Source organism: Falco naumanni, chromosome 10 (genome assembly GCF_017639655.2).
Source record: "Falco naumanni isolate bFalNau1 chromosome 10, bFalNau1.pat, whole genome shotgun sequence".
In the NCBI taxonomy this organism is placed as follows: Eukaryota; Metazoa; Chordata; class Aves; order Falconiformes; family Falconidae; genus Falco; species Falco naumanni.
The window spans coordinates 20,866,602-20,883,226 of NC_054063.1; the positions used below are offsets into that span (position 1 = coordinate 20,866,602).

Here is a 16,625-nt window from a genome sequence, read left to right on the forward strand (position 1 = left end):
GGGTAAGAAAACCGTTAATACAATAAACAACAGTGGTCCTGTGTATGCATCCATGAAAACAAGCTGTGTTCAAAATAAAGCACTAAACCTACCAACAAAAAAATACCCACAAAAAAACCCACACCCCAAAATCCCCCAAAAGACAAAGGTTATTCAAATTTTAACCTTGAATATGAAAAGGATATGGATATTAGATATCAGTCCTCCCTGACACTTGCTAGCAATCATACACACCCTCCCCCTTGGAAGATTCCAATGAGTCAAGCTCACATGCTACAATTACACCTTTGAATGTCCGTGCAAACCTATCACGTATGTTAACTGCGGTCCCGATGAGAATGGAGATGTGCAAAAGTCCAAGTGCCTAACAATGGCCCCCAGAAATTTCCCTAGTGACACCCACCCTTGGACCCTCGCTACCCACAGCACTCCCCTTTGAATCTTTCCTGCTCATCACACTTTGTGACAAAGGGTCCTGTAATGGTTCAGCACCCATGATGATGCTCAAAACACAATGTCTGGCTTCATGAGCAAAAGGGTGGGGTGTGTTTGTTTTGGTTTTTTTTTTTCAGAAATAAAGAATGTTGTCTCCAGGAATAGTACACAAGATGTAAAAAACCCTCCAGATTTTGAAATAAAAAGTAAAATAAAAAAAAAAAAATTAGCCTGGGCCTGACCACTAGAATGTACTTGGGTACGTAACCTGCATGTCCAAGTGTTTTGAGCTCAGTAACCTGCCAAATGACAGGGTAGTTACATAATCATCTGGTGTATCTTGTACTACATTTTCATACACCAGTTGCAAAAAACATCTCTTTGAGCATCTTCAACCTTGACAATCAACTCCAACAGTCTTGCTTCCACTGGTTTTCTAAAGAAGGGAACATTTCACTCCCTCCAGCTCCTCTGCTGACAAGTTGTTGGTTACTGTTATCTTCAGCACCCACTGGTGGTCTCTGTTTTGAGACTAGAAGGGCAGGTGGGATGACTTAACCTCAAAGAAGCTGCCTCTCCCTCGGTAAAAAGACTCACTAGCTAGATGGTAGAAAAAGCTAAGCTTCTCCAGCCAGCCCACCTCATGAAACAGAGCATTAGCCCCTTCCCACCCTTTTCCTGACCCTCCTACTGAACCCCTCTACAGGCACAAGCACCTTGCTGAGCCCAGGGGTTATTACAGCCTTGTGAACACTTGAAGTTGGAAAAAAGAGCAGAATGTCCTGACTGTGCCTTCTGATGCTCATCACCACCATGCAACAGGCTCATGGCAAAACCCATCTCTCACTTTGTTGACCTCCAGGAAACCGTACACTTGGCAGTCCTTGTTCTTCTGCTCTTGCATTTTCTGGGTAAATCCTTCCCTCTTGCACTGCTCTATGCTATCTGGGTTCTCGAAGGCCCAGCCTCATCACCTGTATGCTTCTCTGACATAGTCACAAGTATTGCAGCACCTGCAAGAACACAAACATCATCTTTACAGCGATAAAGAGACACCCCAGCTCAGGACTCCAATCCCTGGTGGATTTTATTTCAACAATCAACAAAGCAAACATCAGGGACTGGACACTGAAAGGTGGTCTAATGCTTCTGAAGGAGCTTGAGCTTCCTAACGTACTTTTTGAGATTTTGGCACGAGGATGCAAGCTGTTTTAATGCAGCGCTTAAGTCTGAAGGGGGCTTTAGTTGTCCATTCAGACAGCAAGTCAATCCTCGGCAAAGAAATTTGCTGCAGAAACATCAGTCTCCCATAGTTCTGAGCAGCTTGGAACCTTCCCACGTGAACAAAGCATCTACCTGTTTCTATTCCTCCCTTCCTCTGTTTTTAGGGCAAGACTGCCAACATCGGAGGCAGGGTTAATAGCAAACTTTCTTCATTGTTCTTCTACCTCTGGACTACATCTCGCTCACCAAAAAAACCAATTGTCTGTCTTGGTTCCGTGTTGCGCTGGACAAAACAAAAAGTCGAAGGCTGGAATCATGAATCCCTCAAATGGAAACATCTCTGGGGAAGGATGCAACTTGACAGGTGTGACAAACTAAGTTACTACAGAGACAATAATAGCAAAGGATAGTCCAGAACCTGTGGACTACCACGAATCCATTCTTACACAAATTTGCAGGTAGAAGGAATGAGAAACACCGAATGACACCTGTCATTTGTGTGAGCGATAGGTGTCTGGTCTTCGCTCCCATAAGGATGCAAAGCCCGCAGCAGAAGCGAGAAGGCAAAGCCATCACTAGGTTTTATTCCGAGACAGCTCACAGAATGGTGAAATAATTTACACAGCTCCCCTCTGGACACCAAATAATCCCAGAAAAGGTTCTGTTTGCTAAGATACAATCTTTGTGCTACTGCCCTTAAACAGGCACGCAGACAAAACAGACAACCTAACTCTGCACGCTCTTAACAATCCTGAGTGCAGCATAGGCATATTAAAACACAACAGCTCTCACCATTCTACGAACAGGTGCCCAGGAGGATTTCACCTCATGGACCTTCACAGACATTTTGGGAAAAAAACCCCAACATGTATGCCACATTAACTGTACCGATTCAAGCACTAAGAAGATGTAAAGGTTACTGAATGTCCTCTGACTCTGCCCCTAACAGCTTTCACAGCGACTGGCATCCAAAGCATTTTGATCAAACACCTTTTCTTCTTCTTTCCCCAGTTCTAAGACAAAGGAGGATTCAAAGTGACGAGGCACGTCTAGAAACACTATCTTGTACTTCTGCTCTACGCACAGAAACTGTTCTACACATGAATGAAATGATTTTGTGTCAGAATCTGCACATCCTGCACCCGAAGCTCACCTGAAAGAATGCACAGAGCCTGTTGAGCTGCAAAGTAAGATCAAGAAGCAGAGTAGCATTTGTCATCTGAAGAACACCCTCCACAGAAAGAACCAGCCACCTGAAAGCCTTTCTGGAGTGCTGATCAGATGTTACTTGCACAAAGGCTTTGTTAAAACTTAGTCTAAAATTGCAACTGATACAGGACCTGTTACACAAATAACATTGTAAATAGCAGACAACAGCACGTAACGCGTAATCCTGTCCCAAGACAGGTAGGGAACACAGTTATACATTGCTGTGGAACTAGATCAGAGTGGGAATCTCCCAAGCGGAAAACTGACACTCAGTCCTCCAGAAAAACGATGCTGACACATGTGCACACACATTAACCACTGGCTTACTAGAAATCTCCAAGGAATTTCTGTCTTTCTCACGGCTTTACAATTCTGCCATTGTCTGTGCCACCTGTGTGTTGAACGCGCAGCCACAGTACAGCTGGGCCACAAACTCACGGAGTTTTATGTTCTTAAGTGCAGAAGGCTGCAGAGGGACTCGTAAAAGAGGAGATGAGAGCTGGTGACAGCTGAAACCCGCCAAAGGGCAAGACATGCCTCCAGAAAACTCAAACAGGACCTTTGTTTTTCCGAGAACCAAAACAAATACCAAAGGCCTGCAAGCTTTGGAGTTCAGAATAAGTCAGCCAAGAAACTGCATGTCTAAAATTTTCAAAAACATGGGTTCTTATTAGAAGAGGCCCCTTAAAACCAGGCTGTTTCACTTACAAATCCTGAAGGACAGGAACAAGTCTGCTGGATAACAAAGCCCTCTAAGGCTCTCTGTCTAGGCACCACTGCACTACCCTCTTACGAGCCTTGAAAAGGTGGCTTCTTCGATAACCAAGGCTGGGGCAGGTGATAAGTCAGACACTGCCGAGGGGACAAAATGTTATCGGGATCCTCTTTGTTGAGATTGGGAAGTATACTAGGTGGACAGAAGTGAGTATTAAAGACATCTGTATTAGCCACAGAAAAAAAGAGATTTTAATTAGAAAGTATGAAATATGCGTGAAGATCAATTATTAACCTTGCTTCTTTAATCAAATACTTTATGGCAGTTATGATCAAGCAAATTAAAACTTTTAGGAAAATATACCCATTCTTAAACCACTGTATAAGACTTACTTTCTACAGCTTACAACATTCAAACAAGTTGAAAGTACACTTAAGAATTCAACCAGTATGGGTTTTGATCCTGTGATTACATTAAAAGATAATGTCAGGAAGAATGCAGCTTAATAATTCCTATGCTTTGTCAAAGCCATGATTCCTGCCATTTGAAGAAGAACACCTGTACAACACACGGAGTCTTTCAAGATACAGCAACTAGTAACAGCTTTCTGAATGTAATCGGTAGCTGCCTGTCGAGTTGTCTCAGAGAGCACCCAGAGGTACTGCACACAGCTTAGATACTATAAAAAAACTGTGGTACATAAAACCCCACATGCAAAGTTTCACGCTGTTAACATGGTCCTCGACTTGCATGCAGATATGAAACATGACGCTGGAAAACTCGGCCCACGTTAAAAGGAAGGAAACAGTAAATAAAAATAATAATAAAAAAAATAAAAAATTCAATCCTCTATCGCCATCCAATGGAAATTAGTGAGATGACATCCCAGCACAGAATGCAACCTACCATAGAAATTAAGCTATTAACTATTTTAATGTAACTATGATCAGGAAAAGCCTCCACATACTACTCCATAATATTTAGGTATGCTTTACTAAATTTAAGGTTAATGTTAAAGAAAATGTATTTTTAACTAAGAAATCTAAAGTGCTGAAGCAGCTAAGTGGCAGAACCAGGCCTTGTCCCTAGCGTAGCCCTAATCCAAGGCTGGTTTAAAACCCAGTCCAGTTAATCAGTGGGAGGGCAGAGAAATAACAGATGATCAATTTGTGCCTTAGCAAATGAAGGTATCCAAATAAAATAACAAAACTGATTTATCAAGTTATAAATAAAAAATGTAGTCCTTAACATAAGACATCAGTAGATCTGCATAGCAAACTTTGCTTTCTAGGAACAGCAGCAGCATATTTACTTAAGACTTACAAAGGAAACTAACACACTTGGAACGGGTATGGACAAACAGCTGCTGTTCTTTACTGTTCTCCTGGTAAGAAGTGGTATGAATGATTTTCTATAGTCTTACACTTAGCCAATCAAAATTCTCCTTAATAACCTTGCCGTGTGACCTGGATACCTGAGGTTTTCCTGACTAAGAACAAGGTATAAAGATAGTGGGAAAACTATGACTTTAATTGGTAACCTGGTTAACATCTAAGGATGCATTTTGATTATGGAAGAATTACTTTAACATTATGAAGATAATAAGAGCACAAGCTATGAAAACTTGCAACAATTTGAGCCATCTCGCCTGCTATGGAGTAAGCAAGAACTGGGAAAATGAAAAGCAAATTTTCTCTAACAAGCTCAAGGGCAAGTGTTATAAGGTAAAGTCTAAGTAAATCCCTCTTGCCTTCCAAATCTGAGGCCCATGGGAAGCTGTTTAAATTGTACTACAGTCGCACACTGTTATTCAGTCACCATGAGGGGAGACCAGCAGTGATTCGCTGCCTTGATAAGAACTAAACAAAGACAACAGATGATGAATGATTAATAAACTCAGAGAAGATCCCGACTAGGCTGCTGTTGGGCTGGTAAAGAAGTCAACAGAGTGATCTGATCTCATACTTGCAGCACAGTGTTAAAAAGGGCAAGTATGGAAATATACCATTAAGCCAGACTGTACTGTTGGCCTGTACCACAAATTATACATCTGAATATTCAAAGACTCCTTAAAAAACCCCACAGTCCTACAGAATCTCAGAGTATTCCTGTTTTACAAGTTAGGCAGAACCAAAACGTATCTGTAAACCTACCTGGATTACTCATACTTTACAACGTTTAGAAAAGTGTATGTGCACACTGAGCACCGAGTCAGTAATACAGCAAAAAACCCCCACGTACTCTCTCCTAACATAGTCAAGTTTAACACCACTGCACTTATTTCTGTTACTACCATTAATTATTTATCTGACTGGCAACAAATACAAAGTATCTGTGATTTCCTCAGAATGCCAGAGACAAATCCTGGGCATACACACTTTACAACTGAGTAAACGTTCAGGGGGGAACTCTGTGTCACAGCCTCACAGAACAGCCGAGGTCAGGAGGAGCTCCTGGAGATCATTTAGTCCAATCCCACCACCCAAAGCACAGTCAACTAGAGCAGGCCACTCAGGACAATGTCCAATTGGGTTCTGAGAAACTCAGAAGAGGGAGAGTCCACAACCTCTTAGGGCAAACTGTTCCAGTCCTTGCCCACCCTCATAGTAAAAAAAGTTTTTTCTTATCTCTAAATGGAATTTCTTGTATTTCAATTTCTGCCCGCTGTCCATTATCCATTCACTGGATATCACTGAGAAGAGTCTGGCTGCACCTTCTTTACATCCTTCTATCAGGTGTTTATGCATATTTACAAGATTCGTAACTATGTGAAGTTCTAATCTCTTTGTTTTCATACCATTTACAAACTTCAGCCATAAAATATTTCAACGTGAGAATTTCTGGTGGCAAGAATTGTACTTCAGTGAACAATTTAAACTGGCAAAAACTGCCACCAAAGCCAACACAGAAAACCTCACCTGCCCCCTACTCCTGTTCAGTCATTTCTGCGCCTGAACTGTTCATCCATTGTGGAAGGACAAACATTTATGCAGCTATATGCTGAAACAATTCATTCAGCTGAAAACCAACCCAAAAAATCCCACTTCACTTTTGTTACAGCAGAATTGTTTCTCTATTTCACCCTCAGCCTTCATTACAGATACCCACCTGGCTTCCATCTAAAAGTGCTCTCCCTCTAGCAGTCAGACGTCATGTGCAAGAACACATACTATCCCAAATAATTAATTCTGCCAATTAAATGAAGCAGCCAAAAGGAACCGATTTAATTTTTGTCAATATCCTCCATCAATGAGAAATAAAATGAGTCCACGGCAAAAATTATGCAGTTATCTCCAGCACAGCATTGAAGTGTGATGGAAAAACCCCTAGGTGACTGCACCAGTCCTCAGAACAGACTGCTCTCCCAGTAACGTTGATACCTACAGTACAGATGACTCCCCATTCTGCAGGTAAGACTGAAGGCAAGCTGTACAGAGCCAGGCCACACACTACTTAAGACAAGTCTGTATGAATACCCTGAAAAATGGGTGTTTTAGCTATAGCTTAAAGAGTTAAAAATGTATTTAAACATGGTTTGTCAGTCTTAAAAAGAAACATTCCTAAAATTTCTTTGTTAAGTCGCTGTAATCAATGAGGCTAATTTCAGTGCTGACTGTGGCTGTGAATCACACCATCATTCGTCCTACTGCCATCCTCTTCACATTAGCCTTCTGTGGCCTATCCATCATCCACGTATGTGGCTTCTTATCTGCTCTGAATTACAGTACTGCACTACAGCATTTCTTCACTTTTACAGTTTTCAGTTCTTCACCAACTATTTCTTGTCTATTCTGCACCCACATTCTCTGCTCTGTTGATTTGGAAACATGACTCACAACTGCCTCTAACTTACTCTTGCTTCCTCATTGATAACATATACAAGAAATCCAATGAGCAGAGGAGCTAAACACACCATAACTGTAGGTTAAAATGCTGTATCTCTAGGATTTTGCATCATCTCATACACCAATGACTCTGTATTACTTTGAGCCTTTTATGCTTATTGCTGCCAAAGTGAATTATTTTTTTCTTTACAGTAGTCTACAGCCACATCACAAACATTCAGTTAAAACGTCAAGTATTTATACAAGTCAACATCATCTGCAAAATCAGTACAAAATCAAATCAATTAGCTGGTATTTCTTTCGGCAGATTAGCTTTATCAAATTACCCTCATTTTCCATTACACAGAAATCTTTTTTACCTGCAGAGTTGACATGCTAGAGGTATCTTGTTGACCTGTTAAGTCAGATGATGAGATATTGACTGGGGCACCACGATGCAATCTCATACTTACTTTCCTTTCTCGTTCCCTACCAGATACTGGCCAAGGAGGATGAGACTGGTAAAATTCTGTGTAAAGCAAAAAGAAATCCCACTAAAATGTGAACATGTAAGCCTAGTGCCGCAGAAAAGTAACTTACAAGAATATCCTTTACACAAAACCTCCATGGGTGTAGACATTTTCTTCTCACTGATACGTTCCTATTTCTGCCTCTTTGTTGCTGCTTTCAGTCCCTGCCAGGGGAGGGAGCCCAGGTTAAAATACATCAGTATTTTAGCCCAAGGACTCCAAGTCATCTCTGTGAGATTGCTCTACAACAGTATGAAAAAGTGGACTCATTAGGAGTACTGGAAAAACAAAAGACTGTGCAACAAGACTGTCATAAAACCCCTTTGAAAAACAAGAGACAGTTGAGAGTTACTATGCCCATGATAAACTCATCCAGTACAAGAAAAAGCCTATCACCCTTACAACTATTAAAAAAATATGCTAATTCCTGAGAATTACAATCTGACCAAATCCCACCCAATCAAGAGGTAAGAGGCCAAGCACACTGCACTAAGTGCCATAAATAAGGACCATCTTCTATGCCTCATTAAAGCAACATCTACTTGTGCTAAAATTATGTGCATTGACACTTTCAAAGTTTCTATTTATTGCTTTCTCCAGCTCACCGATTCCAAGATGCGTGTTGATGGATGCATAACAGGCAGTTCCTGTTAAGTTTTTATTTTCATGATATGGAATATGTTGGTGAGTTCGAGCGTCTCGATACTTCTTTGCTAATCCAGAGTCTATTACGTAGACAAGATTGCCTTTCTTCCCATGGCCCATTAAGAAGTCTGGCTTCACATCGCGGTGGATGAAGTTCTTGGTATGAATATATTCAATTCAACTAATCTAGATAAAAAGAAAAAAAAATCACTCGAGAGAGACTAGGCATACACTTTTTTCCTTATAATAACACTAGCAACATTGTCTTAATGATAAAAGAGGTAATGAAACTTTTTATTGTAAAATGTAAGGGCATTAAAGAGAACATAATTTGATAGACAATACATAAACCTCTCCAGGTCTTTCCCCGTGTCTATTTTACATTTGTTTCCAAAAACTTTCTTGGGCGAATTTTTGTCTTTGAGCAGTGCAACAGATGGTTTGCAAACAGTGCAAGTCTGGTTTTTTAAAATCAATTAAGACTTTGTAGTCACTTTAGATTGGGCACTTTCTATTTAAGAGGAACAAAACCAATTTTGAGTCTTTTCTTTAATGATACAGGCCTGTTCACCTCTAAATTACAGAAACAACGTATTTGGTTCTGATCTCTCTAGAAATTTTAATATTCCAACATACTGCACCGTCAAGATCAACAAAGCAGTTTCCTACCATTTGGTCAGCGAGTAATAGGACTGTCTTGAGACTAAATTTCCTTGAACAAAAACTGAAGAGATCTTCAAGACTCGGTCCAAACAGCTCCATCACCATTAAATTGTAGTCCCCTTCAGCTCCACACCACTTAATTGTGGGAACGCCCACTAGAAAAAACAAAACAGTTTATTCAGGATAACAATTTGATTTATATACAAATCTTCAAGGCACCTAAGATGAATTCTAAGAGGGTCATGACTGTGAATGTTTGTACTCACAGTGAAGTGTAATATTTTATGCAACCTTCAGCCAAGAAAAAGGTGAAAAACTCACCATCACCGAACATTTAATCATCTGTAAGCTGCCCATCCTTAGCATAAAGGACTCCAAATTTAAAATTCTCTTCTATCTCTTTTAAAATAACTCAAGTCAAGTCAAATGAAAAATGAGCCATTCAGCATCAAATTCACACACCAAAGATCCACAAGCAAGATCAACTGCCTCAATCAGACACCTAATTTATAGCATTTTTTCCTAACTCATGTTTCTACATTTACTATTATTTTTGCCCATTTTTTCCCTAGCATTAATTTCTGGAGCTGCGCAGCATGCCACAGAGTGTCAAATGCAGTCTGTCTGAGGCACACTGAGCTGACATGAAGGTCACATCTGATGCACCTTTCCATCATTGCTTATGCTAGGTCGCCATGCGGACAGGATTTCCCATAATTCTCTTTGAAAGCAATTAAAATGTTACAATTAATTTACAAAAAACCAGGTTTATCGTGTAACTGAAATTCTTTGAGATAGTCTGTACCTAGACTCACACTGGCTGTGAACAGGGTGAAATGGCAAAGGACTATCAGCCAGGCCCAAGGGAAGGCTCAAAGGCTGTAAAAGCTAAAGAATAGTCAGGGAAGGGAGTTTAGTCCAAGCCCAAGTGGGCAAAAGGAGATGACATTAGTCCTGCTGCCTGCAGGTGTGTAGGAAAATCACCTTGAGGGGGGGAACTAGAGAAAATTGCACCTTAACAGAAGCGTAGTATTATGGAAAGCTTTTTAGGGTAAAACAGCTATGGCCTTCAGGATGGTTGGCACGCACAGAATCTGTATCACCACAGTTTCCTAAGCAACACCTCCTGGCAGCTCAGCGCACGGGGATAGTGGTGACGGAGGATGGTGCGGAGTGGAGACACCACGGCCAGGCTGTCGTGCTCCCTGCAGGAAAGGGAACCAGATGGCACCACACAGCTGATAAGCTGCATACCAGTTGTCACACGAAGAATCCCGGAGATGTCTGTGGCTGAGCCAACCATTACGGTGAAATTACTTTCCTCAGCTGAAATAATCTCATTGTAATACTAACGCACACCTCCACCTCAAAGCTGCCTGCTTCCAAGGTACTACTACACCTCACTGGGCACACAACACCAGTTAGTAACAACAATATGCATGACTAAAGTCACTCAAGCTCCACTGAAATGTGATGGAAATGGACTAGTCCTGGACTGAAGTAAGTCCAAAGCGGGGGGAAATTGTCTAAACTCCCTGGTTACCCAACTCTGATTCAGTGTTCACAAAGCTAGGTCAAGCTGACTTACTCTCTATAGTTGTTACGAAGGGACTTCTCACTGAGGTAGTCAGCCTTGGGGAGGATGAGAAACAAAGAACAGGTAGTGAAAACAATGCCGTTATCCAAGTTATGCAGAAAGAAACCTTCAAGTGAGGAAAGTTCTGGCTACGAGAGGAAACAGGATAAGGTGTTGCAACCCACTGACATCAACAGAAAATTAGTTGAAAATAAGACAAAGATAATTGCCTTATTCTTAGTGGGCAGTTATCTTAGTGGGAGATCACAACCTTCAACTCAAACAGCCCCCCCCCAAAGGAGGGCAAAAACCCGCCTGAGGAGCGTGCGTGGTTAGCAGAGACCTTCAGCAGTGCTATCTGAGGATACGTACTAATTCGTATTAGAAGTGAGAAACTTGTAACTAATCCTGTGTATGATGAATGAATATGCAATGTACTATGAAGTATAAAAAGTGGACAGATGAAGGGAGAAATTAGGGAGGACTCCATCGGAACTTCTGGGATCTGTTGATGGGCTGAACCTGTCTTCTCCCCCCTAGGGACACCTCTTGAGTAAGAACTTTGTTTTATGCATGCTAAATAACTAACTCATGCTAGCTGTTATTAGCGATTATAATTTAGTTGTATGTAGTTTAGTTGTATATAATTCCAAGCCTGTTTTTGCAGACAGTCCCTATCACTGGCAATCACTGTGCAGACATGCAATAAATACCCTGCGCAAGGCAGGATGAGCTGTGCCTGCTGGCCGCCACACTGCCTTGGCCTTGAGGGAGGGCAATGGAGCATCCCCTGCCAGGCCATGCTTGTGCGAGGCTGCTCCCTGCGCTGAGGGGTTGGGGTCAGGAGGGGCAACAGGTGCTGTGGCACGTGTGGGACACGCAGGGCAGGTGGTGGGTGCATGCATGTGCATGCAGACCCAGCTGCCGGGCACGTGCAGCGCTGGGCCACAGCCGCGGGCTGGGAGCAGCACAGCGCTACCAGTCGCGTTGCAGAAGCTTTCTGCATCCCATGGCATGAGCTTTCTGCTGGCCCGTGTGGAACCGCTCCCCAGCAGCCACTGAGGGATGGTGCGAGGCAGGGCAGGAGGCGGCATGTGGGCCTGCTGAGGAGAGCTGTGCGGCGCCCCGGCTGCCCGGCTGGCCCTACAGGGTGGCCCTGGCCTTTGGGGGTCCCCCCTGCCACCTGCAGGTGCCAGCCCTGAGGCAGGGGGATCAAGGGCCGGTGGGAGCTTTGGGACAGGGCTTTGGGATTGTTGGGTGCCTGCTGGGAGCTCTAGGGACACCGAGCCAGGCTGTGGTGTGTTTCAGGGTTGATGTGAGCTTTGGGGCAGGGTTTGGAGAGCCTGTGGGAGCAGCTGGAGGCTCGGGGGCAGGGCTAGGTGAGTTTGGGGGCTGGTAGAAGTTTTGAGTTACAGCTCAAAGCTCCGAGGGCCTTGGTGCAGGTGTTTGCATTTTCCTGGCTGCTCTTGCCTTGCAATAGCTTGTAAAGGTCATTAGCCTGTAGTTCTTTGTGGCAGCGTGCAGACATTCCCTAATGTTCTAGGGTTAATGCAATTTACAAACACATATTTATTACTACTGTAGGGTGTTAAAGCCAGGCTAAAAATTCCTGCAACTGCAATAAACCTGTTGAAGTCAGACAAGAGCAGCTGTACTCACTAGCGCTGGTTAGTCAAGGAAGGCTAGCAACTGTTCCTGAGCGGTATTCTTCCTCATGTCTCAACTCAGACCCTCTGTTAGGGCATTGTAAGTTCATCAGCCAGCTCTTCTTGATGGAGGTGTAGCAAATCCATCAATGTTCTGCAGAAAACCATGACAAAATAAAGTTGGTATTTAAGCACATAGACCAATCTGGTATGCACAAGCAAGGTAAATGGGAATACACAAGCCACAAATACACCTCCCATTCACCCCCTTTTAGAGGCAGAATAGGATGATACCGGGGCTTCCCATAGGAGAGAAAGAGGGCCAGTTAGGTTAGACTTTAGAGGTTGATTTTTCTGTAATTTTGTGTCCACATTTTGGACGCAACTGTGCTCTGCCTGTCATCTGATTAACACACAAGCGAGATGATCCACTTCATATACAGTATAGTACAAGAATCTCCACAGTAATCTCTATGTGTCAATGTTACTGCCTGCTATGCCAGTTGGGTGGGTGGTACTCTGCTGCCTACTCATTTCCATGAAATTAGGTACTTCAGGAGAGTCTAAGCAGAATGCATTGCAACCAGGCTACCGAGAGTGAAAGACTGCTATAGTTAAGGCTGCTGTTCTCTCCCTCAGAGTATCTCTGAGTGGGTGAAGTTCTGATCCAGCCTCAAAGTAACAGAATTCCAATACTACTCTACTCGATTTCACTCACTTCTGCTTTCTAACAGCGCCACTCCTGTAGTATCAGTGAATGTGAAAATCCTTGTTGTAAAAGGCTTTCCTTGTCTCAGGAATTTTAAGGCGTGAGTTTTTACAACTGCTTATTTAAATTCAGTGAAAGCAGCCATATTCCTTGTTCCAGCTCCATTCCAATCCTTTTCAGTAATTTTCATCATGGTCTGCTGATACCAGCAAAGTTACCTTGCACTGCTGTGAAAAATTAAATTCTCCTAAAGCTGCTTTTATTTGGAGTTGAGAAGAAGCAGCTTTTACTCCACATAAAGCTTTAACCTTTCTTCTATCTACCTGTCTTCCCATTTCCCCAGTTACAATTCCTGGGGTAGCCCTAATTGAACCTTACTGAAATTGATCTCTCAACTTTATAATTTGGATAGTTGTCCCACTTCCTCTTCCATAGTCTGTCACTTGACAACCATCTACCTAGGATAATAACTTCGTGCCTTGTAACTTAAAAAGATAGTGCTTCATCACACACAAATATATGTGTATGTATCATACTCATGTTACATATATAGACTTTGCAGTACATGTGGGTGAGCTATTCTGCTAATCACCAGAATAAACTTGTTTTTTCTTGTTTGGAGATGGAGCTAGCTTTCAATTAGATTTTATTATTTTATTTTTGATATTTGATTTTATTACTTTAGTTTGTTCATATTTGTCTGGTGTCTTCGGCTTCAGCCATGACAATCTAAAAACTAAGCATGGTATCCTTCTGTTTGAATCTAATGCATGTGAGATTACAAACAGAATTATCTAAGGCAAAGCTAAGCAACAGTAGCAACAGGGTGCAAGTGATAGACAAAAATAATGAACAACTGTTATCAACAGTTATCTTAGTTTACCAGGATGGAACACCTCATTCTGTAGGAGCTTCTGGTGATATCAGGGGCCTGCTAAACTCATTCACAGATGATCTTTCTGTTATCTTTTAACATTTGCTGTCATTGGCTATATGTCTATAACGAAGAAATAAACTTTACATTTCATTTTAACTGAGATGCTGTAAAATTTATGCATGTTCTTGTTTCTTTAGCATGGTTTACGTTTTTTTCTGTTTCGTTTTGCTTCCCTCAAAGGAAAGATCCTAATACATCACTCGCCATCATGCACTACAGGGTTAAAAATTTTGGAAATATTAAATACAGCATTTAACCTTTGATTATTAGACAGGCAGGAGCATCATCTTATACTCACCTGCAACATCTTCCATAAAACATTGTCTTTATTCTGGTTCAGTATTATTCTACTATTCGATATTCTCTCAAATCCTCATATAAACATGCTTAACCCCTGGTTCTCTCAGTCTTTAACTACCTACAACATCAATAACATTTAACGAGCTTCCAGGAACCATAGGCCATTATTCAACAAAAATCAGATCCATAGGTGGAAGAACAGTGTAGACACTCAAACAAAACTACCAGTACCTAAATTCAGGTACTCCTCTTACGGAAGTCTGTATAGCACTGTTGTTATTACTGGGTAACACTCAACGGCACAAGAGTATATAAAAGAGCACCAATAAGTTTGCAGCCATTCCAGAAGGTTCATCTCACTTCCAATAAGTGTTCATAGCATTGAGTCTGGTGATTAAAAAGTCACCAAAAAAAGCAAGTACCCTTCATGCCTTAACGAGTGAGCTAGTTTACATTTATGGACTTTCATTAGTAATGAATGCTATTCTGCAAGAATGACCAGTGCAAGCATCCCTCCAAATGTAATTTCAGCGTGAAGGTACAGTACTTAGCACAGGATCCTCTCTATAGCTTGTTGCCTGTTTAGACAGTGTACTTCCCTTGTCTAGCTCATTTGTGTGACCTGATACTTCCATAATGCAGGTATTTGTAATAGAAACATTAAGGCTGAAATGAATAAATTACATGCAGAAACATATGTATGAAAGCACTAGAAGAAATTACAAGAAAAGAAGTGACAAAGAACAGCATGACTTGACAGCACCAGCAGGTCACTGAGATCACAGTCAGAGTCTTGAAACACACAGACTGGGAAAACAAAGGACAACCTAAAACTGAAGATAGACTACTCACAGAACAGGAGGCAAAAGGCCAGGCAGTCATTCAACAACATTGCTTAATGACTCATGGACCTGTGTCCCTGGGTCTCTGAAGGGTATAAAAAGCATTTCCAAAATGAGCACATGGTCACCCAGCGAAAAGAACCCAGGAAACATGATGATGACTCCAAATCTGTCATCCTTTGTTCTCTGTTTCACCACAAATAATCTTGGTTGAACTAGCCAGACATACACACCTTGGTGGTTGTTAAAATGTGGGTATGGAAAACGAGTATGAAAGGCTGACTGAATGAAATCTATAGGAGAATGAGCATGAGTGACTGAAATCAGTTTTGTTTAAAATAAAATCACTTCTTCTATACAGTCTCACATTTAGGTTTGCTATATTCATTTTATGTCAGTAGCTGCTGCCAGTTGATTATTTAAAAATTTCAATAAAACCTAATAGTGTGTGCTTACAGAAGAACGTCAAAGAAGACAACGAGCTATTTAGGGAAGCAAGGACACAGCAAGCATGAAATAGCTTGTCTTTTTGAAGCAATACTTTTCTCCCCCTTTTGCTCAAAGGAAGAGACTTGGAACATTTACAATTTCTGTTGTTACACCAATAACTTCTTATTTCATGTTTCACAAAGGAAAAATAGCTGTTAAAACAAGTTGGTTTCTCAAAACTAGCCCTGAGTACGAAATTACAGGAAATGTCCTAAACATTTTTTGTACAGTGACACATGCACAACGGTGCTAATATATACAACGTGAACAGAGGGAGGGCCAAGAAAATGAATATTTCTGTTTCCCTGAATATGTGAGGCTTAGAAACCAGATTTCAGATGCAATATAAATTTCAGGTTAAAAAGCCCTGCAGATCATGTGGCTTCTCAGAATGCTACTGAGTTCTAAAATAGAATAGAAACAAAAAAAGGCAGAATCATTTGCAACAGCCAATGTTACTGTTACTACCAGCAGCAGTAGTTTAAAAATTATGGGATATTTGGTACTAGTGACCTGTTCTTTCCCTGTGTAGCCACCGAGTCATGCCAATGGCTATTTTGCTAAACACAGAAGATAAATTACTGCAGTATCATTCGTTATGAGGTTATTTGCTCAAAAATTTTTCAAAGAGAAATATTATTCCAATATTTTTATCATAAAAGAGCTGACAGTAATGTACTGGGACGGGACTTAGGATATCAGATTACTTACAGTGTAAAAAAGAGTTCAAGATAAGGTGATAGTGTTACAGATGTTCTTGCTATGAAATTACTGTGCTTCCAGGGACACAAAATGGATAGTATCAAAGCCATAATATCTGCAAATAAGAATATGTTATTTACCCATGTCCCTTCCCCTCTTGTAGTTAAAAGTGGCTTCAG

General features: G+C 41.4%; 2 long non-coding RNA genes across 4 annotated transcripts in view; one reads left to right on the top strand and one right to left on the bottom strand.

Moving 5' to 3' along the window:
• On the top strand, positions 1 to 11,128 carry LOC121094703. The gene is made up of 3 exons (XR_005829929.1): positions 1 to 13; positions 2,313 to 2,317; positions 9,818 to 11,128. It is a non-coding gene; the product is annotated as an uncharacterized LOC121094703 (long non-coding RNA).
• The window catches only part of LOC121094701, a 20,161-nt gene continuing 12,720 nt past the window's right edge, over positions 9,185 to 16,625 (bottom strand). For 2 of the 3 annotated variants that reach the window (XR_005829924.1, XR_005829926.1), the window contains exons 2-3: positions 12,481 to 12,621; positions 9,185 to 9,400 (exon numbers count right to left, since the gene is read on the bottom strand). This is a non-coding gene — a long non-coding RNA (uncharacterized LOC121094701). Of the gene's footprint in view, positions 9,401 to 9,566; positions 9,634 to 12,480; positions 12,622 to 16,625 lie in introns of those variants that run through there. The other variant, XR_005829925.1, reaches the window with a different exon arrangement.